Raw genomic sequence first — 25,508 nt, forward strand, 5'->3', positions numbered from 1 at the left:
CAATCATCTTCATTGTCTCAAAGACAGCCAAACCTATCTCCAGGCATACCAATCATCTTCATTGTCTCAAAGACAGCCAAACCTATCTCCAGGCATACCAATCATCTTCATCGTCTCAAAGATATAGTCAAATTTATCTGCAGACATTTTGTGTGTAAATCTACTGTAAATCATCCGATGGTTCATGTGTGTTGTTTTTACTGGAAAATCACCTGATAATATGAAAGAGTGACAGATTTGTGGCTGTTAACCAGTAAGTGATAAGAGATTTGTTTTGTTAACCATAAAGGTTTGGGTTTTTTTGTACAGTGTTCGTGTGAGCTATCGATATCAATAATCGCTGTTACAGCATCAAAATAACTGACTCAGGCTGAAACTCCTGTGTCTTTTTGTATTTTATCTGTATTTGATGATATCTTGGAGCAATTTGATAAAATTTACAAAATACAAATTATCCAAACATTGGTGTTGATGGATTAATAAAAAAATAACCATTATTTTTTCATCCTGGTACTAAAAACTGTTTCCTGTCGTGTTGTCATACATCCTTAATTCCTTATAGATCTATGTCCAGCTACAGAAATGTAAACAAACATTATATATCAGCATCATCTTTAAAACTGTTCTTGTTCAGATGGAACCAGTTACAACTGCGACATGTAAATAACAAGAAAACCTAACACATACAGACGTAGCAGTGATGTTTCTCGACCTATCCTCATTCCAGAAAACCTTGATGAATAAACTAATAGAAAGTATGCAAAATACAGAGGTCACATACATACACCACATACCCTCTACTGATCTAAATATACTGAGGTATAAATCTATACAGGGGGTCACATACATACACTACATACCCTCTACTGATCTAAATATACTGAGGTATAAATCTATACAGGGGGTCACATACATACACCACATACCCTCTACTGATCTAAATATACTGAGGTATAAATCTATACAGGGGGTCACATACATACACCACATACCCTCTACTGATCTAAATATACTGAGGTATAAATCTATACAGGGGGTCACATACATACATACCCTCTACTGATCTAAATATACTGAGGTATAAATCTATACAGGGGGTCACATACATACACTACATACCCTCTACTGATCTAAATATACTGAGGTATAAATCTATACAGGGGGTCACATACATACACCACATACCCTCTACTGATCTAAATATACTGAGGTATAAATCTATACAGGGGGTCACATACATACACCCTCTACTGATCTAAATATACTGAGGTATAAATCTATACAGGGGGTCACATACATACACTACATACCCTCTACTGATCTAAATATACTGAGGTATAAATCTATACAGGGGGTCACATACATACACCACATACCCTCTACTGATCTAAATATACTGAGGTATAAATCTATACAGGGGGTCACATACATACACCCTCTACTGATCTAAATATACTGAGGTATAAATCTATACAGGGGGTCACATACATACACTACATACCCTCTACTGATCTAAATATACTGAGGTATAAATCTATACAGGGGGTCACATACATACACCACATACCCTCTACTGATCTAAATATACTGAGGTATAAATCTATACAGGGGGTCACATACATACACCACATACCCTCTACTGATCTAAATATACTGAGGTATAAATCTATACAGGGGGTCACATACATACACCACATACCCTCTACTGATCTAAATATACTGAGGTATAAATCTATACAGGGGGTCACATACATACACTACATACCCTCTACTGATCTAAATATACTGAGGTATAAATCTATACAGGGGGTCACATACATACACCCTCTACTGATCTAAATATACTGAGGTATAAATCTATACAGGGGGTCACATACATACACCCTCTACTGATCTAAATATACTGAGGTATAAATCTATACAGGGGGTCACATACATACACTACATACCCTTTACTGATCTAAATATACTGAGGTATAAATCTATACAGGGGGTCACATACATACACCCTCTACTGATCTAAATATATTGAGGTATAAATCTATACAGGGGGTCACATACATACACCCTCCTCTGATCTAAATATACTGAGGTATAAATCTATACAGGGGGTCACATACATACACTACATACCCTTTACTGATCTAAATATACTGAGGTATAAATCTATACAGGGGGTCACATACATACACTACATACCCTCTACTGATCTAAATATACTGAGGTATAAATCTATACAGGGGGTCACATACATACACCACATACCCTCTACTGATCTAAATACATTGAGGTATAAATCTATACAGGGGGTCACATACATACACTACATACCCTTTACTGATCTAAATACATTGAGGTATAAATCTATACAGGGGGTCACATACATACACTACATACCCTTTACTGATCTAAATACATTGAGGTATAAATCTATACAGGGGGTCACATACATACACCACATACCCTCTACTGATCTAAATATACTGAGGTATAAATCTATACAGGGGGTCACATACATACACCACATACCCTCTACTGATCTAAATATACTGAGGTATAAATCTATACAGGGGGTCACATACATACACCACATACCCTCTACTGATCTAAATATACTGAGGTATAAATCTATACAGGGGGTCACATACATACACCACATACCCTTTACTGATCTAAATATACTGAGGTATAAATCTATACAGGGGGTCACATACATACACCACATACCCTCTACTGATCTAAATATACTGAGGTATAAATCTATACAGGGGGTCACATACATACACTACATACCCTCTACTGATCTAAATATACTGAGGTATAAATCTATACAGGGGGTCACATACATACACCACATACCCTTTACTGATCTAAATATACTGAGGTATAAATCTATACAGGGGGTCACATACATACACCACATACCCTCTACTGATCTAAATATACTGAGGTATAAATCTATACAGGGGGTCATGTACATACACAGCTTTTTATTTTGAAAATGAGGTCAAGGATTACTCTTGACCTTAAAATATGACCAATAACCAACAACATCTAATCAGATGTAGACCTTAGTGTGGTGTCCCTATAGTTTGAATTTTAACTAAAGGGTTAATTAGATGTATATGTCATATCCTGGTTACCTCCACACCTCGTCAGATGTCATATCGTTGTAACCTCCACACCAAGTCACATGACATATATGGTTACCTCCACACCAAGTCCCATGACATATCCTTGTAACCACCACACCAAGTCACATGACATACCCTGGTTACCTCCACACCAAGTCACATGACATATATGGTTACCTCCACACCAAGTCACATAACATATCCTTGTAACCTTACACCAAGTCACATGACATACCCTGGTTACCTCCACACCAAGTCACATGACATATCCTTGTAACCTCCACACCTTGTCCTGGTAACCTATACATCAAGTCACATGCCATATGCTGGAAACCCACATACCCAGTCATATCATGTCCTGGTTACCTACACATCCAGTCACATCATATCCTGGTAACCTACACACCCAGTCATATCATATCCTGATAACCTACATATCCAGTCACATCACATCCTGGTTACCTACACACCCAGTCACATCATATCCTGGTTACCTACACACCCAGTCACATCATATCCTGGTAACCTACACACCCAGTCACATCATACCCTGGTTACCTACACATCCAGTCATATCATATCCTAGTAACCTACACACCCAGTCACATCATATCCTGGTAACCTACATATAAACATCCAGCCACATCATATCCTCGTAACCTACACACCCAGTCACATCATATCCTGGTAACCTACACACCCAGTCACATCATAACTGGTTACCTACACACCCAGTCACATCATATCCTAGTTACCGACACACCCAGTTACATCATATCCTGGTAACCGACACACCCAATCACATCATATCCTGGTAACCTACATATACAAACCCAGTCACATCATTTCCTAGTAACCTACACACCCAGTCACATCATATCCTGGTAACCTACACACCCAGTCACATCATATCCTGGTAACCTACACACCCAGTCACATCATAACTGGTTACCTACACACCCAGTCACATCATATCCTAGTTACCGACACACCCAGTTACATCATATCCTGGTAACCGACACACCCAGTCACATCATTTCCTAGTAACCTACACACCCAGTCACATCATATCCTGGTTACCTATAATCCCAATGGTAATCTACACACACAGTCACTTGCCATATCCAGATAACCAGTCACACATGTCATTTCCTGGAAACCTACCCATCCACTGAAAAAAGAATCTGTTTGTTTGGACAACTGGTAAGTTGACCCATAAAAGCATTGATTTTAAAACCCATGTATCCGATTGACCCAGATCAGCTTTACAATTAGCCACTAGCTCTACGCTGCTACAGCATATCAAGACAATGTCGATGTGTTAATTTCCATATGCTACACAGTCTATAAGATTGGCCATTAAATGCTTTGTCTGCAAGGCGAGGCTGTAGGGTGTAAATCCCATCTAGCCAGGTCAGGAGAAAAACCTAATGATTAGCCACACGCAAAAATGATTTCTCCAATAATCTGGGAACAGGGAGAATTTCCTCCCTCTGCCACCATTATCAATATCACACAGAGACGACAACTGATATATGATTCAGGTTAGTAATCTCTAAGAAATAATGACTTTGTCAATAATCAGTATTTATATATTCTACGAGAATGTTGAATGCTGACAGGTGCCATTAAAGGTTGAGATGACCAGACCTGTTCAGGTCGCTACGGTGACCGAGCTTAGCCAGCTAGTACTTCCGCTGGTTATTTAAGAACTAGGGGTGGGAGGATAATAGTGATTAGTTACACTGTATCCAGTTAATAACACCTACAAATCACTCCGTTGTTTTACTGATCCCCAAAAATACCACAAACATTAACATTCAGAATTGTTAATGACGAAGATCTGCGTCAAAATCCTTGTATTAACGTGCAATGTTGATCCGAGAGTCAGGGTTATATCTCTCATATCATTGTCAAATGTCTGAACACGACCTGTCTCATTGTTTTCTGTCATTTTACACCAGACTATTAAGATATCTCTCATATCATTGTCAAATGTCTGAACACGACCTGTCTCAGTATTTCCTGTCATTTTACACCAGACAATTAAGATATCTCTCTTATCATTGTCAAATGTCTAAACAAGACCTGTCTCAGTGTTTCCTGTCATTTAACACTAGACAACTGAGGTATCAATCTTACCATTGTCAAATATCTGAACACGACCTGTCTTCATATTTCCTGTCAGACTATTAAGATATCTCTCATATCATTGTCAAATTCCTGAATGCGAACTGTCTCAGTATTTTCTGTTGTTAAACACCAGACAGTGATGGTTGTTATATTTCTAGAATAATTGTCCAATGTCAGAACACATCCTATCTCAGTATTTCCTGTCACTAAAACCCGATAGTGAAAGCTATGTGTTTCTCTTATCATTGTCAAATGTCTGAGTGTGCCCTGTCTCAGCATCACCTGTAGCTAAACACCAGACAGTGAAGGTCATCATATCGCTGATATCATTGTAAAGTGTCTGGACCCAATTTTTAATATTTTCTGTCATTGTTTTGAAACTCATCACACAGAGGGTCCAGAGCAGCATTGATGCTCACCAGTTGACATGTTTGTCTAGTGCAACTTTTATCCTTTAAGTGAACATGAATGTAGTGTATCTGGACTAGAAACCGGATTTTCACTCAACATCTTATTGTGATGGTGGGTGAAACCACTGAACAACTGATAGTGATGGTGTGTGTAATAACTAAACACCAGACACTGATGGTGTGTGTAATAACTAAACACCAGACACTGATGGTGTGTGTAATAACTAAACACCAGACACTGATGGTGTGTAATCACTAAACACCAGACACTGATGGTGTGTGTAATCACTAAACACCAGACACTGATGGTGTGTGTAATCACTAAACACCAGACACTGATGGTGTGTGTAATCACTAAACACCAGACACTGATGGTGTGTGTAATCACTAAACACCAGACACCGATGGTGTGTGTAATCACTAAACACCAGACACCGATGGTGTGTGTAATAACTAAACACCAGACACTGATGGTGTGTGTAATCACTAAACACCAGACACTGATGGTGTGTGTAATCACTAAACACCAGACACTGATGGTGTGTGTAATAACTAAACACCAGACACTGATGGTGTGTGTAATCACTAAACACCAGACACTGATGGCGTGTGTAATCACTAAACACCAGACACTGATGGCGTGTGTAATAACTAAACACCAGACACTGATGGCGTGTGTAATAACTAAACACCAGACACCAATGGCGTGTGTAATAACTAAACACCAGACACCGATGGTGTGTGTAATCACTAAACACCAGACACTGATGGTGTGTGTAATAACTAAACACCAGACACTGATGGTGTGTGTAATCACTAAACACCAGACACTAATGGTGTGTGTAATCACTAAACACCAGACAGTTTGATGGTGTGTGTAATCACTAAACACCAGACACTGATGGTGTGTGTAATCACTAAACACCAGACACTGATGGTGTGTGTAATCACTAAACACCAGACACTGATGGTGTGTGTAATCACTAAACACCAGACACTGATGGTGTGTGTAATCACTAAACACCAGACACTGATGGCGTGTGTAATCACTAAACACCAGACACCGATGGTGTGTGTAATCACTAAACACCAGACACTGATGGTGTGTGTAATCACTAAACACCAGACACTGATGGTGTGTGTAATCACTAAACACCAGACACTGATGGTGTGTGTAATCACTAAACACCAGACACTAAACACCAGACACTGATGGTGTGTGGACACTGATGGTGTGTGTAATCATAAACACCACACACTAAACACCAGACACCGATGGTGTGTGTAATCACTAAACACCAGACACCGATGGTGTGTGTAATCACTAAACACCAGACACTGATGGTGTGTGTAATCACTAAACACCAGACACTGATGGTGTGTGTAATCACTAAACACCAGACACCGATGGTGTGTGTTATCACTAAACACCAGACACTGATGGTGTGTGTAATCACTAAACACCAGACACTGATGGTGTGTGTAATCACTAAACACCAGACACCGATGGTGTGTGTTATCACTAAACACCAGACACTGATGGTGTGTGTAATCACTAAACACCAGACACCGATGGTGTGTGTAATCACTAAACACCAGACACCGATGGTGTGTGTAATCACTAAACACCAGACACCGATGGTGTGTGTAATCACTAAACACCAGACACCGATGGTGTGTGTAATCACTAAACACCAGACACTGATGGTGTGTGTAATCACTAAACACCAGACCAGACAGTTTTATGGTGTCTATTTGTACTAACTTAACACTGACAAAAACTCCCCATCATATTTGACACAACTTTGCATCTGTCAAACCAATGGACATATAACATCATCCTTTCACACAGGATGGAGGTTCAACAGGAAAATATGACAAGCTTTGCTTCTTTAAAACTGTGAGCTGACATAGTGTTTTGAATTGTTTGAATAAAACATCCTCAGTTATTGTATAGACATAATGACCACAATTTACAAATGGAAATGAACTAAAGCTAAAATACTAATCCATGTAACTGGTCCACATCCAGCCATGTTTATATCAGTCAGTAATACATCAAAATTGCATGATGTATTAAAACTGTTCACATGACTCTAAAATACTGTCAGACAAAATTCTAAAAATACAACACTATCGTCAAGTGTAAGATGATAAACGACAGTGAGATCATACCCGATAGACATCCTGGTAATAAAATAATTGCTGATATCTATTCATTTAATGGAAAATTTTTCTAGTAAACCATTGTGAAGTTCTTCACAACATCACACATAAATGGACCTCACAGCGTTATATGTGATATGTTTCCTTATATGTGTGGGAAATAACAAATAGCTTTCTTTTATAGATATTGTCCAATTTTAGCAGTGAGGAAGGTTTATCAACACAACTGTTCTGATATTCATTCATCAAAACACCAAATATAGATCCTTTGAGCCATATTTGTAACCTCCTCCGTTATCAGGCGGACTCATGTGTACAGAACAAACTGACAGAGTACAATGGGGAGCCACTCCCAACCTCCCCCAAAACATCATATATTTACGCCACAACATTGCTTGTAAAAGATAATTACATAGCTAAATATAGCATTCCTGTACCAATATCATACGTCACAAATAGCTAAATATAGAAACAAATTTCCAAGAACAGTGGATTTGAGGTAAAACTAAGATCAATGTTTCTACACATACAGGATGTGGTACTGTGTACATGTATTTCCACAAATCAATACCACAAGCACTCATCCTAGTGTAACAGAAACAACCCATCTTCTTCTTCCCTCGCAAACATTTCTACTGACTGTAAACATGTACAACATCACAAGTTCCAATATTGAGGTAGTTTCTATCTGTCTGTTGTTTCACAAAACAAGTTCCCATATCTAGGCAGTTTACTACTATCTTTTGTACAACATCACAAGTTCCCATATCTAGGCAGTTAACTACTGTCTGTTGTACAACATAACAAGTTCCAATATCTAGGTAGTTTACTAATGTCTGTTGTACAACATCACAAGTTCCCATATCTAGGTAATTTACTACTGTCTGTTGTACAACATAACAAGTTCCTATATCTAGGTAGTTTATGACTATCTGTTGTACAACATAACAAGTTCTCATATCTAGGCAGTTTACTACTCTCTGTTGTACAACAGAGCAAGTTCCCATATCTAGGTAGTTTACTACTCTCTGTTGTACAACAGAGCAAGTTCCCATATCTAGGCAGTTTGCTACTGTCTGTTGTACAACGTAACAAGTTCCCATATCTAGGTAGTTACTACTGTCTGTTGTACAACATCACAAGTTCCCATATCTAGGTAGTTTACGACTATCTGTTGTACAACATCACAAGTTCCCATATCTAGGTAGTTTACGACTGTCTGTTGTACAACATAACAAGTTCCCATATCTAGGTAGTTTCTATTATCTGTTGTACAACATTACAAGTTCCCATATCTAGGCAGTTTACTTTTGTCTGTAGTACAACATGAGATGCATTATCTGCACATTGTGCATACATTGCCTGTCGTGTGCATTATATAGTATCTTGCACACAACTGCAATATCATCACATATTTTGTGCGGTTTAATAAAGAAAGTTGATCAATATTACAGATTGAAAATTAAACAGGAAACGTGTGTAGTTATGACTAAATAGCGATCATAGGCATATTAAAGTTGATTGGTGATTATAAAAGTAATTTTTATCTTGACAAAATAACACTGGACGCTTCATTAACTAGTCTTTTTGTTGTGTAATTTCACACCTCAGAAAGTGGCAAGTGGTGTGCCTCAGGCGACAAAAATTACCTGTATGGGGTACAGATGAAGCCACTTAATACTGCATCAGTTAATGTCACTTTCTGGTTAATATCATGTTTTCTTAAAACACTGATCTTCCCCCTATATATTCTATGTATTCCAACATCTGATAATGTCACATTATTTTAATGTGGGTAACGCTTAATATCACTTAATTTTAGCATATATCACAAACAAAAAATACAAGTAAATCACAGGAAAGTGAGGACAAGAACTATGGATTCATGCCCAAAGGGTCATTCATCACCCCAGGATGTGTTATGTAAACAGCATCAGTGCTCTACTAGCCAATATTTCACAACTCACCACTCCCCAACAATAGACAGACCTGGTTACCTGTAAGGTCCACCTAGATCCAAGGAAGTCTGGTGCGTTTGTTTTTTTAATTGCCTAAGTGCAATCCCAGCATTAATATTAGTTTAAAAACCCTTTGTCACTTGGAACTTGTCACAATGGGTTAGGCCTATGTGTAAGTGCACATGAACGCCATATTACGAAGTTTTTCGACATGCTACCGATACTTCTTGAACATGAGCCTTTAGTATGCATACCAGGATCTATTCCAAAACAACAAAGATTGTTTTCAAAAGATATAACGAGAAAATAATCATACACAGACTTGTGTTCGTCTCTTTCTTTTGATCTTGATCCATGGGACACCAAACCAAGGCATGTCAATGTCGTCATTACGCATGTCGCCATCTTTAAATTTACATGAACACATTTCCGATGCAAGGCTTAAGAAGCTAAAATAACTAATTTGAACTTGAAAGTTTCACGAAATAAAGTAGGGATTAATTGAATATAGAAAATTATCACACATGCCCCAGAAAGCTTCATGGGGCCTCTTACATATTTGCTGAAATTGTTATCATCTTTCTCAAACAATTTGTTCAGGCCACATAACGTATCTTATGGGATGAAGATTGAAAATCCATTTGATCATAATATCATACGTTGATGCTTTTATCTTTCACGTTCTTTCCTATGCCTACGTGACATCTGATAAGCCATAAAAAATAACCGTTAATATAATGGCCAATGAAATGAGGCGTTTCAAAGATGTACAGTTTGTACTCAATCGGCTATTTTTTTTTGTCTGCATTGCCTGATGAAAGCAATGTTCAGAATACATTTCATCGAAGTTGCAGAGATAAACACTGTTTATAAATCAACTTTGCGACGATGCCTTATTATGAAGCTTACACAGTAAATGATGTATGAATTACGCAGCTGATGGCACCGTGGTGTCAAGCATGAATCTGACCACATGTAAATTATGAATATAACATGATCATTTACGATAACAATAAACAAACAAAAGTTAAGAAAATCACTGAGCTTATGTCAAAAAACCAATCAAAGAAGTACTTATTGTAATGGGAACTCCCCCAAACACCTAGCAGCGGTATCTGATGTACACAATGTTAAGATTGATGAGAAATGTGATGAAAATTTTAAAATATCTAAAATTTTCGCCATATCAGAAAACAAATGACATCTTAGTGGTTTTGATGTAAAACCACACCTATATACCAATTTTCATGGAAATCGGATGATATTTATATTTTGGTCAAATTTTCAACAATCAGACCACAGTTAAAACAGTCATATGACCAATCGAAAAAAAAGAAAATCTCTTGCACACCGCCTCTCATACATGTATACCCATGTAAGAATTTTTCATTGAATTCCATCCTGTAGTTTTTGAGAAATGTCAAAACCTTGCAAAAATAAGAATGAAGTAGAATTGCAATTGCGAGCAATAACTGAAGCCACCCCAACCCCCACACCCCATCCCAAACATCACCTGGTCCTCCTTAACTTGTTTGTAGTGTCAAAATACACCAACATTCCAAAGTTCATGAAAATTGGATGATATTTAGATTTCGACCACTCAGAGACCACAATATGGCAGCTGATGTTATGAAATGTGAAACTTTAATTATCTTTTAAAAGTGACTGTAGCCCAAAGATTACCCTACATACTAAATATCATGTAAATCGGACAATACATAGAATTCGACCAATCAGAAGATGTTTTAAAAGTGACTGTAGCCCAATGATTACCCTACATACTAAATATCATGTAAATCGGACAATACATAGAATTCGACCAATCAGAAGGGAAAAAATGGCAGCTGTTTTGTTGAAAGTAAAACGGAGACTACAATACACCAATGTCCTATACTCATCTTACATACCAATTTTCAAAAACAATATTTCAATTCTGACCAATCAGAAGCCTGTGTTTGGGTAACAGGAAACAGTTAATTTGCATTTTTCCTGAAAATATTTGTCATGTTTGAGATATACAGGTATAGCAGATTGGTTATGAAAAATACATCATTACATATATATATATTTATAAACTACATAACAATTACATTAACAGTAGAGAGATGAAATTTGTGTAAAAAAAAAAAAAAATTTCCTCTGATTTCTGACATTTGATTGTCATGGTTACCTACTGAAAAAATGCTAAAAATGCAAAAATACTGCTAATTCCAACCTAACACTATAACTTTCTAGGAGAAATTTAATTCTAAACACCTATCTTAAAATCAAAAACACTGTCGTGGTAACAAAGTACTTACATTTCAGCAAATTCAAACTCGGAAATCCTTCATAACATGACCACATGTAAACACTATGAAAATTTCACTTCCTGTAAAGCTAGTTTTTGGTGCGTAGACACAGATTCGAGACTGCCCAAATAGTAATCTCCAACACAAAGCTAAAATGATATTCTGAAAAAAATGAAACTTCACATTGTCCACTTTAACATGGAAAGACCAATTTTAGCAAGGATTTATTTTTTCAATTTTTATTAAAACCTTTATAATGGGGTAATCTAATGAGCAAAAAAATCACCCGTGGCCACACCGAGAAACTGTGTACTGCTACCTTGGTGGCCATATTTTATCAAAGTAAACTTTTGTTTTTTCTTTTAGAAAGGTACACCGTCCCATTAATATCCTTTCTGTGCAGTTTCATTATGTTGCATCAAATGAAAGTTTCTAGTAGACCAATCAGAGCTTGTAGTCGCCATCTTGTAAGAAACGGAAAAATAAGTCGCCCCACTTCATTGGGATGACTTAATGAAACAAGTATATATAAAATAATACTAATTTTTATGCTGATATTGTTAGCGACATATACAACAAATGATCTTAGTACTGCTTAAATTAGATGATCTGACCATACAAGAACATCGGACAAGTTTAACTCCCCGAAATATTTGTTATTAATTCCAATGCATTTTATCTTTCCAGGCCGCCATTTTATTTCAATACTACATCATGCACTAGAGCACCTGAGTGTTTGAAAAGAGACAACACAGAGGTTACTCCAGAAATTTATCAACTACTTCTTCCTCAAGTAGTAAGCTACTAGCGGATTATCTATAGGTTAACTGCTTAAGTACTGTGGAGCAAACAGTCGATGAATTTATGGTACTGTTGCTATCTAGTTTTAAACAAGGAACTTGGTTATGGCTAGGGGTTCAAACCTCAGCCATGACAATTTCTGTTTATACCCTTATTTTTTTCATTTTGAAATACTTCTTCATTCCTTGAGATTATTATTTTTCACTATGAACCTGTTGAATACCAAATCATTTACCGTACCAAAACAAGGCTCTTGATCTGCCAGATTTGGGGCCGAATTCCCAATGCAAGATAGTATCTTTTTTTCCCAATTTAGACCCCAAGTTTTCCCAATTCTAAGGAAAACGCTGCTATTTTTCCCAATTCTAAGGGCCCCGGGCCCCGGGCCCCAGTCCCAAAATGGGGTGTGAGAGCCCTGCCAAATCGTTTTCCAGCACAAAGATTTCTTTGTTTGTTTCACCACGACCGCTGTATGATGTGTCATCAGACCCCTTGGCCAATATAAGGATACATTAAAGAAAAAAAAAGTGTCATTTTTTAGACACAGCTGCACCTTAGATACACAAATATGTAATTACTTATAAACAGTAAGCTTGTAGTAAGAAAAAGAATCAGAGCAAAAACAAAATGTCTGTACACTTACAAATTTTAGTCTTCAAACAATTTCTGTATGAAACAAGCTGGTTTGATGCATCAGAAATTTAACTTCTGGGGTTAGACTTCAGAAAAATTTGTCAACTGTTAAAGCTACATTCCACTTTTTATCACATTTTTCAATGAAAAATAGAGCATGATATTAAACAGTTTCCATTGTCTAGGCTAGGTTGCCTGTGTATATATTTTTTTGTTTGCAAAATGATAAAGAAAGTGAGAGTCATATAGAAGTAATGACAAGAGGCCCAAAGGGCCTGCATCACTCACCTGGTCCTTGAGCTAAAAATGTGATTTCCTTTCTGGCGGTTTGAGGTTTTAGATGATTCATTGCCAAGACGAAAAGTGACGTCATTTAAAGTTTACATTTATAACGTTTTTATAATAAGTGTTTGTACACTAAGGCTGGTCACATGTGGCACTTTGTAAACACTTTGAATTATGAGTGTATATAACAACTAAGTATGTATGTGATAGATCTCGTATTTGTCCAACTTATAGATTTATGGCTTAACTAGACCTGTGTCAAAGAAGGGCCCCGCCTATAAGCCTCATATCTATCTCGATCTATTACATCATCCATTCTTTCAAAAAAATTAAAAATTAAAAAAACGAGGAGGCCATTTTGGATTTTTACTATCTGCATGAGAAATAAGAAGACTTCTTTGGGGCTCCATAAGGATCATTTATACCAAGTTAGAAGTCAATCACACCAGCCATTCTTCAGAAAAAGTGAAAAATATCTCAGCCAATCAGAAAAACATTAGCTCTTTTACATGACCTCGTGACGATCATTTGTAGCAAGTTAGAAGTCAATGGTACCAGTCATTCTTAATAAGAAGTTGAAAATGTCTCGGCCAATCAGAAGCTGTTTTGGATTTTTCAATCTGTTTGACAAAAAATACTTGTGTGGAACCTCATGATGATCATCTGTAAAAATGTTTAAGGTCATATAACTATTGTAGATAAAAACAGATTCCAATGATTACTGACTCCATGTGATGGCATGTGTAGATAAACCCACATACCAAATTTGGTGAAAATTCAACAGCAAATAGGCAGTCTGTGAACAGTAGTTGAATGGTATATTTTAGGCATTCAAAGTCCCATAACTCTTGCAAATATTGATGGATGACACTTCATATCAAAGTTATGTGAGAATTAATTGACATGTGCTACGTATGAGATATGGAGAATTTCTTACTACAAACACAGAAGTTTCTGTGCAGAAAGCAAAAACAAACAGACGAACAGACAGGCAGACAGACTGACTAACAGGCTGTTTACTATAGGGCATCCACAATTCTATACAGGGCTCTGATCAGGAAATGTACTTGGTTGTACTCAAACGTATTTAAAGAAATAAATAAAGCCTATCCAACATTTTTAAAAAGTCATTTTAAAATTTAAATCAACCATTATAGAACCACACAATGTGTGCACAGATGTACTGTAGCATATTTTGCCCAGCTTTTCTATTATGCACACAACCTGCATTCATCATGTGCACATCATCCCACAATTGTAGATGTACAACATAACAAGTTCCCATATCTAGACAGTTTGCTACTATCTGTTGTACAACATCACTAGTTTCCATATCTAGGTAGTTTACTACTGTCTGTTGTACAACATCACAAGTTCCCATATCTAGGCAGTTTATTACTGTCTGTTGTACAACATAACAAGTTCCCATATCTAGACAGTTTACTACTGTCTGTTGTACAACACCAAAAGTTCCCATATCTAGGTAGTTTACTACTGTCTGTTGTACAACATAACAAGTTCCCATATATAGGTAGTTTACTACTGTCTGTTGTACAACATCACAAGTTCCCATATCTAGGCAGTTTCTACTGTCCGTTGTACAACATAACAAGTTCCCATATCTAGGTAGTTTACTACTACCTGTTGTACAACATTACAAGTTCCCATATCTAGGTAGTTTACTACTGTCTGTTGTACAACATCACAAGTTTCCATATCTAGGCAGTTTACTTCTATCTATTGTACAGCATAACAAGTTCCAATATCTAGGCAGTTTCTACTGTCTGTTATACAACATAACAAGTTCCCATATCTAGGCAGTTAACTACTATCTGTTGTACATCATAACAAGTTCCCATATCTAGGCAGTTTACTACTGTCTGTTGTACAACATAACAAGTTCCCATATCTAGGTAATTTTCTGCTGTTTTTCTGCAGTGTCAATATACTGAAATACAGAGACCATCACTACCATGTTGCAGACACAGCCTCCCTAAATGGTAATAAAAGACTACAGACAGATTAACCACTAAGTTTAAGTCGTAACCACGGAATGTCACATAAGGATCTTCCTGAAATAATCTACAATTCAAGCTTGCATCAGACTTTTTACTGGAAATATCTAACGATCAATCATGGTTAGAATATTATCATATTTGTTAGCTCGACAGACATCAATTTTTTCTCAAATTTTTTCACAGTGGTGGTAATGTGTGAAAGTCCTCAGTGATTATAATGTGAGAAAGTCCTCAGTGATTGTAATGTGTGAAAGTCCTCAGTGATTGTAATGTGTGAAAGTCCTCAGTGATTCTAATGTGAGAATGTCCTCAGTGATTGTAATGTGAGAATGTCCTTAGTGATTGTAATGTGTGAAAGTCCTCAGTTATTGTAATGTGTGAAAGTCCTCAGTGATTGTAATGTGAGAATGTCTTCAGTGATTGTAATGTGAGAAAGTCCTCAGTGATTGTAATGTGTGAAAGCCCTCAGTGATTGTAATGTAAGAAAGTCCTCAGTGATTGTAACATGTGAAAGTGGGTCAGCTGATGTTAGTACAATTTACCAGTACCACACTGAAAGTTGATCAGCTGTCCACTCTTACTGTGAACGTGGGTCAGCTGATGTGGGTACAACATACCAGTACCACACTGAAAGTTGATCAGCTGTCCACTGTCACCATGAAAGTAGGTCAGTTGTTGTGGTAACAATTTACCAGTTCTACACTGAAAGTTGATCAGCTGTCCACTGTCACCATGAAAGTGGGTCAGTTGTTTTGGTAACAATTTACCAGTTCTACACTAAAAGTTGATCAGCTATCCACTCTCACCGTGAAAGTGGGTCAGTTGTTGTGGTAACAATTTACCAGTTCTACACTGAAAGTTGATCAGCTGTCCACTGTCACCATGAAAGTGGGTCAGCTGATGTAGGTACAATATACCAGTTCCAAACTGATAGTTGATCAGCTGTCCACCCTCACCGTGAACGTGGGTCAGCTGATGTGGGTACAACATACCAGTACCACACTGAAAGTTGATCAGCTGTCCACTCTCACCGTGAACGTGGGTCAGCTGATGTGGGTACAACATACCAGTACCACACTGAAAGTTGATCAGCTGTCCACTCTCACTGTGAAAGTGGGTCAGTTGTTGTGGTAACAATAAACCAGTTCCACACTGAAAGCTGAACTGGGTCAGTTGATATGGGCATCACTTATTACTTCACATGGAAAGTGACCGTTGAAGACCCTCACAAATAAAGAAGTAAATTTCATGTCTATTTTCATAATTGATAGATATTATTTTGTTCAATCAATGATAGTGTTAAATTTGTTGACTTTAATTGGAGGAGGGGACAAAACTCTCAGTTTGCTAAATAGGTACATTTATCATTATATAGTATCTCAAAGGTTTCAATATTCTGCCATACGTGTCACGGTGATTAAGGCAATACCAAGTATACAACATTAGCTCATGTGTAGACATAATAACAATAAAAGATGCTACACCTAGTGTAAACTTATAGCAATCTCTTTATTTACTTCAGAGATGAAGCAGTGTGCACACACCAGGTCATATGTTATTGTTGACACATAAATGTGAAATTACAAATATGTATCAATTATACTTTGTAAGAAAAAAGATGTATTTATCATTGTTTGCTAAATAATAACAAGTTGCTTTAACCATAAAAAGTATTTTCGAGAATTATTTCATCTTTCTGATAGATCTGAAGGTTGATTGTAACAAATGGTGTCTTATCAGTAGATAATCAGTAGTAACAAACACAATACATTTTAACAAATGTGTTTGTTTTACAAAAACATATATTTACATAACAAGAAAACTAGTATCTCTGACCTATATTTCATAATATATAGTATTATTCAAATCTGTCCTTGTGCAATACTGTCGTGACTTGTGAATTAAAAAACCATCCCATCCCATTGGCATCTTAATGTGAAGCTTCTGAAAAATGCCACACACATGCGACATATCCTGTTCAAAATATATCCATCTTTTAATTGAAGTGTGTATATATTATACTTTATAAACACCTGTACTATACGGTATGTGTCCTTGTTGTTTACGTGCATGCCAATCCCATACTACGACCTCCTAGTGTAGTTGTTACTGTTATTGATCTGCTGATAAACACTCGGAATATACACACATATTTGCTTTGTTTCATCAGTTTGTGTACAATTTTATAAATCAATATAGATAATTAAATAGCTCGTTAACTTACCTGCTACGTTTCCGTATATAAACACTCGATGTTGATAATCCTGAGAAAGCGGGGGCGGCCTCGGGGATCAGCTGATCACCACAGAACACAAACTTCTAAAACTTAAGCTGTCGATAGGCAGGGAAACTAGCCATGAACACACACATACATAGTGTGTCCGTACTCTCGTACAATTTTGCATTGATCAAAGAGAATTCATCTTCCACTGAACACAGTTAGAAAATATGTCCACACCAATTTAACGTAACTTCCTCAATTCAAAGTGTTTCAAATTTCGTTCATCCTCCCACGCAGGAAGCCATTTTGGAGGTGAATGCAATCAGGTACAAATGGAGCCGCACATTCGTATTCAGTAAAATTTCCCTTTTCTTGTCTATATCAAAATCAGATACTACAAATGAAGTCATAACATTCCGTCCCTGACTTTAAAAGAAAATTATAAACATAAAATATATATTGCCTGTGTTATGCTGGAAGCGCGGGCAAAATCGGTAATCGGGGAAAATCGATTGCTGCGGTAGCTTAGCGATGATTTACGTAATCCTTTGACGTCATAAGGGATATCCCTAGGACTTTGCTGTGGCGAAGTGTTGCCTTTGAGGTGCTCGTGTGGCAGCTCTCGGTACCTTATTAACTAGAATCGGGGGTGTTTACCGCATACGGGAGAGAGTCTTGGGCTGTGTTTATTGGGGACTGGAGACAACAGGTGCCCTATCTGTACTTAAAGTTGGTATATTCCCTGTGCTGATGCATTGAGAGGCTCGCATACTAAGCCATCTTCTGTATTTACAATATTTAATTATTCCAATTGTCCAAATTTGGTCATAATGTATGTATGCTATATTTTGAAAGATGGCAGTTGATTGGGCGTTATACTGGGTCTCTCATGTGATTTCGGACAAATCCTACACAGTACAAATTAACGCGATCGTAATTGGCGAATTAAATGGAAATTGTTGGACATTTTTTTTCTTGTTTTTTCATATTTTCCATCCACTAGTGTTCCCAGTAGGGTAAGTAAGGTTATATATTAAGCGTCTGTTTCTCACGTTGTACTTATATGTGTAATAGAAGAATAGGCACACATATAGATATGTTGTGGTGTGTTTACATGTATGTGTTTTTTGTTTGTTTTTTTTTTACAATGAATAAATTTGCTATGTTGTACAGGAAACTTGCCATATTATACAGGAAACTGTCATATTACATCATTCGATATAAATTCGGCGATTTTTGTACGACTGGACAGAGCTGCAGACTGCCTCTTATGACTTAACTTGGCCTACACGTTTTATGGTTGGCGGTTTGCAGTAAAAGATGGACTGGTTGTGCAATAAACCACACAGGTAATACCCACTCAACATCCGGCCATCTATTAGACAGACGACTCCTGATCACGTTGACAGGACATCTACATCCGTAATGCGATCTTTTAGATGTATGATGGTGAGACTTTGATAAAATATCTGTACCGCTGACAAGACTCCACCTAGCGACATGTATCCAGTCAACCGGTGCTACACACCTTAAAAACGATATCTCGCGCACTAATTAGCTTACTCGTTCGGTACCGCCCTTGACGTCAGTCCTGGAAGTTGCGTTGTTAAAGTCAAAAATAATTTTTAAAAAACCAAGCCTTTAACGAGTCTAAATCGAGTTTTTTTTTCAGCTTGTCATTTGACTTTTCACTACTCCGAAATAAAATCGCGGATAAACACTCATAATTACGTATTTGGGCTTATTAATCACTTGAATATATGCATACACTGAGCTTTTCACAGCCATAACAGTATTTACTATTAAATATTACAGCACCAAATTTATCGACATTTATTCTAGCGTAAACGTGTCTCACATAATTGTTTTGTGAGTAAGTCACCATTTACTATGATTGATATGATCCTGGTTTTCTTGGTGTGATGAACCCAGCAAATATACATCGAGTCGAGCACTTCTAAATAACTACCCATGACCTATTACTCTTAAAACTGTTTCTGCTTTACCACTAAATTTGATTATTATTTTCTCCGTGTCACAGAATCCGACAAATTTTGTTTTGGTATTTAAAATATGATTCGACTTTTCAATACGATTCTGCCAACCCTCAATTCAGGGATGTCTCTTCTATATCACCCACGTACATGTTCGGATAAAAGCCACAATAACGTATCCTGTATTTCAATTCATGGATAATTGGGTAAATCTGTATAATACAATCACACAATTCATTTCCTAGAAATTATAAAGAGGTAATAAAATTTCCCCTTAAAAAAAATCATTTCCGGGATTAAATCAGATTAAGACCGTCATGCTTTGAAAAAAAAATAATATCCTTATAAGACCGGTCTAAGCATTTTTCTACAAACTCCGTCTCAAGTTGTTTTTATACCATAAATTATCAATTAAAAAAGATATCATTTGAACATATACATACAAGTAATAAGAGAATAGAAAATAATATATACTGTATTGTCACTATAATTCACACCACACATACAAATATATCCTCACTCACACACACCACCACCACTACCACCCCCACCACACATACACACACACCACCATACACACACACACGTACACCACCACCACCACAACTACCACCACCACACACACACACCGCAACCACAACTACCACCACCACCCACACCACACAAACCACCACCACACACCACCACCACCACACACACCACCACACACACACACACACCACCACCACCACCACCACCACACACACCACCACCACCACCACCACCACCACCACCACACACACCACCACCACCACCACCACCACCACCACCACCACCACCACCACCACACACACACCACCACCACCACCACCACCACACCCAAACCACCACCAACACCACCACCACACACACACACACACCACCACCACCACACATACACCACCACCACCACCAACAACAACAACAACAACAACACCACCACCACCACCGCCGCCGCCGCCGCCGCCGCCACCACCACCACCACCACACACACACCACCACCACCACCACCACACACACACCATCACACACACACACACCCTTACACACACACACCCCACCACCACACCCCACACACACACCACCACCACACACACACACACCCTTACACACACCGGCACCACCATATCACCACCACCACACACCACCACCACCACACACACACCACCACCACACACACACACACCACCACCACACACACTCATATGCACATACTTATTGGCATCCTTATTGAAGCAAGATATATTCATTTTAATTTTGTTTACAACCATACTACTCATGCAGACATATTTGCATAAAAAACAAGGAGTTCGAGATGTGGAAAATACTTTCAAAAAGAGATGTAGAAAGTAACATAAAAGTATTAGATACATATTTGGCTTTAGTTTTGACTATCAAATCTCAAGTTTATATCAAAGTTTTCTCTACCAAGCAAAATCAAAACGAATGTCTTCAAACAACTATCCACTTTATGACAAAACTGTAAGTTAATATACATTGTAGTTCAATGTACCGTAACGACAGGTGAAATTGCTAAATGTACCGTAACGACAGGTGAAATTGCTAAATGTAACGTAACAGCAGGTGAAATCAGTTCAGTGTACCGTAACGACAGGTGAAATTAGCTCAGTGTGTCGTAACGACAGGTAAAATTATCTCAGTGTGTCGTAACGACAGGTGAAATTAGCTCAGTGTGTCGTAACGACAGGTAAAATTATCTCAGTGTGTCGTAACGACAGGTCAAATAAGATCAGTGTGTCGTAATGACAAGTGAAATTAGCACAGTGTGTTGTAACGACAGGTAAAATTATCTCAGTGTGTCGTAACGACAGGTAAAATTATCTCAGTGTGTCGTAACGACAAGTGAAATAAGCTCAGTGTGTCGTAACGACAGGTGAAATTAGCTCAGTGTGTTGTAACGACAGGTAAAATTATCTCAGTGTGTCGTAACGACAAGTGAAATTAGCTCAGTGTGTCGTAACGACAAGTGAAATTAGCACAGTGTGTTGTAACGACGGGTGATATTAGCTCAGTGTGTCGTAACGACAAGTGAAATTAGCTCAGTGTGTAACGACAAGTGAAATTAGCACAGTGTGTTGTAACGACAGGTGAAATTAGCTCAGTGTGTCGTAACGACAGGTGAAATTAGCTCAGTGTAACGTAACGACAGGTGAAATTAGCTCAGTGTGTCGTAACGACAGGTGAAATTAGCTCAGTGTAACGTAACGACAGGTGAAATTAGCTCAATGTGTCGTAACGACAGGTAAAATTAGTCCAATGTATCGTAACGACAGGTGAAATTAGCTCAATGTGTCGTAACGACAGGTGAAATTAGCTCAGTGTGTCGTAACGACAGGTGAAATTAGCTCAGTGTGTTGTAACGACAGGTGAAATTAGCTCAGTGTGTTGTAACGACGGGTGAAATTAGCTCAGTGTGTCGTAACGACAGGTGAAATTAGCTCAGTGTGTCGTAACGACAGGTGAAATTAGTTCAATGTGTCGTAGCGACAGGTGAAGATAGTTCAGTGTGTCGTAACGACAGGTGAAATTAGCTCAGTGTGTCGTAACGACAGGTGAAATTAGCTCAGTGTGTCGTAACGACAGGTGGGGTAGAGACACGATACACGTGCTCTTTGCACGTTCTGTGACGTCACTTCCGTAACCTTGCGATTCAATACTACCCACACAGCCTCTTCACTTTTAAACGTTTGGATTGTGCGGCGTAAACAATATAGGCCGTAAATACAAATACTGTACTACCTTTTCTATTTCATTTTAAATATGATTAATTAAATAGAATATCGTTGAAATCTTAACAACGACATAACCTACGTTTTTGTTGAAATGCACGAGTGTAGGTGCCACCTACGCCTACACGCGGATGAATACACATACGTGTAAAAAATCCGCGAAAACACAGGTATTACTTGGGATCTTTCTGGCTGAGGTGCGAGAAAAAGGGATCTTAACCCTTAAAGGAGTAAAATATTCTAATAGTCTTGCCCAATCTTTCTGGAACCTTTCAGTGATATTTGTATTTGGCGCCAGTCAAGTGACTTCACAATCAAATGACGTCATATTCAAGTGTTGTTCTTCTTACTGAAAATAATAATTATGGAATGGTATTTTTATGCAATTTTGACACAGTATATGAGAAAAAGAATCTATAACTCGTATATCTTTCACATCGATTTATCTCAGTCTCGGCTTCGCCTCGAGTGAGATTTTGTTTTACAGAACTATTAATTTTACATCGGATGAATGGTTATTATCATCGTACCCTTTTGAACTTTGAAGTTTCGACATGACGTCATCGAATTGTTGTTGTGATGCCATATATTTGTCCTGACAAGGTAATCGTCTCTCCACAAGGAAATCTCACTCTACTGAAATAGAGTATAACTTGTTTCCTATATGTGTTCTGTAATTATCTCAACCCACTGATTTTTTTTTGTGAATCCACCAGATATATGTTTTTGGGTTTTTTCCCGTGAGAATATGGCGATGTTTCGACATGACTGTTTCTCCGCCCCTTTCGTACAACAAGAGCGATAGTCCTGTTTGCTAAATATGGATGTAACCAAAGAAAACAATCTATATTTCAATGTCCCCGAGATGATATTATGCATTTCTCGTAACATATCAGAAACTGGTATTGGGAGAAAGAGGAACAAGCAGCTCAGAGAATTGGATACAAACATTCACGATACTCAATGAGTCACGATCACTTACGCTCTCTGCACACCGGAAACATGTCATGGCAAAACGAAAGCACAAGTGAAGTAGGTTAATTGGTTCCAGGGGAAAAAAGTTGTCCAACCACAGGCTGATATTTTCCCTTTGAAAATAACAAAGGAGGAGCGACACCAACTTCAAAACCAGTAAAATATACTGTTAAGCGACCCTGAGATTCGTCTGATGTACATCAAGGGATCAAACTTGTCTTCTCGTTTTGTCCACAGAGAGTCGCACATGGAATCTTCAGTTTTGACATGACATACGGCAGAAAACGAAAGTGATGGTAACCGCTGGAGTATCGATGATGGGCTACAACCCTAGCACTGACATTAGTTTACTCGTGTATCTGTTTGTTATTGGTGTGTACTTAAAGTTTATAACCCGAAGTTGTTGATAAGTTCACCTTGTCTCGTGGAATAGTGTGAACTATTGGTGTTTAGTACATGTGTACTTACAGTACCCGAAGTTGTTGATAAGTTCACCTTGTCTCGTGGAATAGTGTGAACTATTGGTGTTTAGTACATGTGTACTTACAGTACCCGAAGTTGTTGATAAGTTCACCTTGTCTCGTGGAATAGTTTGAACTATTGGTGTTTAGTACATGTGTACTTACAGTACCCGAAGTTGTTGATAAGTTCACCTTGTCTCGTGGAATAGTGTGAACTATTGGTGTTTAGTACATGTGTACTTACAGTACCCGAAGTTGTTGATAAGTTCACCTTGTCTCGTGGAATAGTTTGAACTATTGGTGTTTAGTACATGTGTACTTACAGTACCCGAAGTTGTTGATAAGTTCACCTTGTCTCGTGGAATAGTGTGAACTATTGGTGTTTAGCACATGTGTACTTACAGTGCCCGAAGTTGTTGATAAGTTCACCTTGTCTCGTGGAATAGTTTGAACTATTGGTGTTTAGTACATGTGTACTTACAGTACCCGAAGTTGTTGATAAGTTCACCTTGTCTCGTGGAATAGTTTGAACTATTGGTGTTTAGTACATGTGTACTTACAGTACCCGAAGTTGTTGATAAGTTCATCTTGTCTCGTGGAATAGTGTGAACTATTGGTGTTTAGTACATGTGTACTTACAGTACCCGAAGTTGTTGATAAGTTCACCTTGTCTCGTGGAATAGTGTGAACTATTGGTGTTTAGTACATGTGTACTTACAGTACCCGAAGTTGTTGATAAGTTCACCTTGTCTCGTGGAATAGTTTGAACTATTGGTGTTTAGTACATGTGTACTTACAGTACCCGAAGTTGTTGATAAGTTCACCTTGTCTCGTGGAATAGTTTGAACTATTGGTGTTTAGTACATGTGTACTTACAGTACCCGAAGTTGTTGATAAGTTCACCTTGTCTCGTGGAATAGTTTGAACTCCACGAGACAAGGTGAACTTATCAACATGTGTACTTACAACACCTGAAGTTGTGGATTATGTCACCTTTTCACGTTGGATAATTTTAGCTATTATCATAATGTATGATATTGCGGTCACGTTTCAGACCAATATGAGCGCTTCCTCTATGATACTGACGCATTATAAAGGTATCCCTAATCTATACTTCATATCGCACATATCATCGTCATTTCAGAAAAAGAATTGAAGGATGACATTGTTGGTAGTTATTTTTAACGACATACTGCTCAAAAATTCAAGTTTCCAATCAAACAAGTTGGTGACTTTATCAACATTTACTTGAATACCTTG

This window comes from Ylistrum balloti, unplaced genomic scaffold (genome assembly GCF_031769215.1).
Source record: "Ylistrum balloti isolate Yb309-2 unplaced genomic scaffold, AGI_CSIRO_Ybal_v1 Utg370370, whole genome shotgun sequence".
Lineage (NCBI taxonomy): Eukaryota > Metazoa > Mollusca > Bivalvia > Pectinida > Pectinidae > Ylistrum > Ylistrum balloti.